Raw genomic sequence first — 2,712 nt, 5'->3', positions numbered from 1 at the left:
TCAAAGAATATCAAGATGACTTCCATGAACAACAACTCTCGATCAACCGCCTCTAAGGTCACTAGCTCCAAGTTCTCTACTGAAGTTGAAGACATCCTTGGTGTTACCTTTGGAAGTTTTGGAGTTGTTACGAGAAGCAAGGCTGCTACACTAGGACAACAAACACTTCAAGTGTCGTCTGCGTCAACTCCTGTTTTTGGGTCTTCGACTCCAGAAGGAGCAAGTTCCTCCACAAATGCTCTAGAAGGAGGAAGTAGTGTTGCTGAAAAGATCAAGAAGACATTGGCTCTACTTGAGCAATCTGGTTCCAAGAACTCTACCACAAGGGAGAACTGTGATTCAACTTATGAATCATCTCCACGTATATCGCGTAACGTGAGTCCACTGAAAATTAACTTACGCGACAACCCATGTTACTCTCCTGCATCTCCGATGATCATGCAAACGATGGTGACTGCTGCTTCCTCTCCTGAGGAACAACTCGCAAATCTGACGAAGTTGGTTGAAGGATTGACGAAGCATGTACAACACCAAGAATCTCGAATTGACAAGTTGATGGACAGGATAGAAGGACTTTTAGATGGAGATGCGAGCCATGCACCTGGAAAGGGCATTGAAGTTCAAGAAATCGAAGATCCTGCTAAGAAAGCCCCGTTTGTTAAAGAGATGCCAGTTTCTTCTGAAGGAATGATCCCACTCGATCGCTTGAAGGAGTTTATTGAAGGCACTATCAAAGATAAGTATGAAGTCTCCACCAAGTCTTCTCATATGTATGCTAAGCCATACACTGCTAGGATTGATATTTTTAAAATGCCTGCCGGTTATCAACCTCCCAAATTTCAACAATTTGAGGGAAAAGGAAATCCGAAACAACATGCACTTCGTGGAGACATGTAATAATGCTGGAACATATGGAGACTATCTTTTCAAACAGTTTGTTCGCTCTCTAAAAGGAAATGCCTTTGATTGGTACACGGATCTCGAACCTAACTCTATTGATAGTTGGGAGCAACTAGAACATGAGTTTCTTAATCGCTTCTATAGCACAAGGCGCACGGTGAGCATGGTAGAACTCACGAATACTCGCCAAAGAAAGGATGAACCGGTCATAGATTTCATAAATCGATGGAGGAACGCGAGCCTAAATTGCAAGGACAGGCTTAGTGAAGCTTCTGCAATCGAAATGTGTATTCAAGGAATGCACTGGGAGCTTCTTTACATCTTGCAAGGAATAAAACCAAAATCTTTCGAGGATTTAGCTACTCGCGCTCACGATATGGAGTTGAGCATGTCATCTGCCGGAAAAGATATGACTGTTGTCCATGATCCTCGCAAAGGAAGGGACAAGCAGGAACCCAAAAGATGGAGTAAGTTTCTGCCCAAAAATGACAACAAAGAATCCATGAGTGTAAATGTGTCACCCGCAAAGTTCACCACGAATGAGGGCGTAAAACAAAATGTGAGAACGACTTTCCAAGCACGTTCAAATTAAAAGTCGACGCTAAGGGAGATGCAAGGAAAAAAGTATCCCTTCTAGGATTCTGACGTTTCTGAAATTTTTGATGAATTGCTTGAGTTAAAGCTCATTGACTTGCCAGAGATGAAGCGACCCGATGAAGCTGGAAAAACTGATGACCCAAATTATTGTAAGTATCACAGACTTGTGAGTCATCCTCTTGAAAAATGTTTTGTCTTTAAGGATAGAGTGATGCGATTGGCTAACGAAAATAAAATTATCCTTGATGATGAGAAGGCTAGTTCTAACCATACCTCTATCACGTTTGGGTCACTGGATCCGTTCCAAATATATATCTCTGAAAAGCATGAAGAAGAGCCAGTAGACCAGGACGTTGACATAAATGGTGATGAGGGTTGGATTCTTGTAACTAGGCGAAGACGCAACAAGTCAAGCTTACGAAAAGAATTATCCAAGCAACCGGTTAGAGGAAAAATGGTGAAGAAATTAGAGAAGCAAAAACCAATCAAGCGCCCCAAAAGGGCAAAGGTTGAAGTGCATCACTACCAAAAACCTCGACGTCTTGTGACTCTAGAGGAATTCTTGCCAAGCTCGTTCGACACAAAGTCTACTCAAGTCAATGTCGAGGCATCATGCTTCAATGTGGATAAAGAACAAACAATGAATGTGCTCCTACTGTAAAAGAAGGAACAACAAGTGAATCCTCACAAAAAGTGTCTCCTGGGAAGAAGAAAAAGAAACAAGGGAAATCTCAGAAATGATGTCTCTTTCATCTTCTGAAAAATCTATTGAACTTTCTTTCCAAGAAGCACATGTCTTTGATACTAAAATCACATTTACAGATAACGATCTTCTATTTGGTGAAGCACTACACAATCGTCCTTTGTATATGGTGGGCCATGGGCTAGAGAAGAAAATAAATAGAATCTTAATAGATGAAGGATCTGGAGTCAACATTCTGTCTATCCACACATTGAAGGAACTTGGCATCACGACTGGGGAACTTAGTGAAAGTCGTCTGTTGATACAAGGATTTAATCAAGGCGGGCAGAGATCCATAGGCTCTATTAAATTAGAGATCCACATGGGAGATTTGCGATCAAGCGCATGGATGCATGTGATTGACGCAAAGACATCATACAATATATTACTTGGCAGGCCTTGAGTACCTGAGAATAGAATTGTCTCATCTTCTTACTATCAATGTTTGAAATATCTTGAAGGTGGAATCGAAA

The sequence above is a fragment of the Solanum pennellii genome, chromosome 12, assembly GCF_001406875.1.
Source record: "Solanum pennellii chromosome 12, SPENNV200".
Lineage (NCBI taxonomy): Eukaryota > Viridiplantae > Streptophyta > Magnoliopsida > Solanales > Solanaceae > Solanum > Solanum pennellii.
This window is presented reverse-complemented; position numbering follows the sequence as displayed.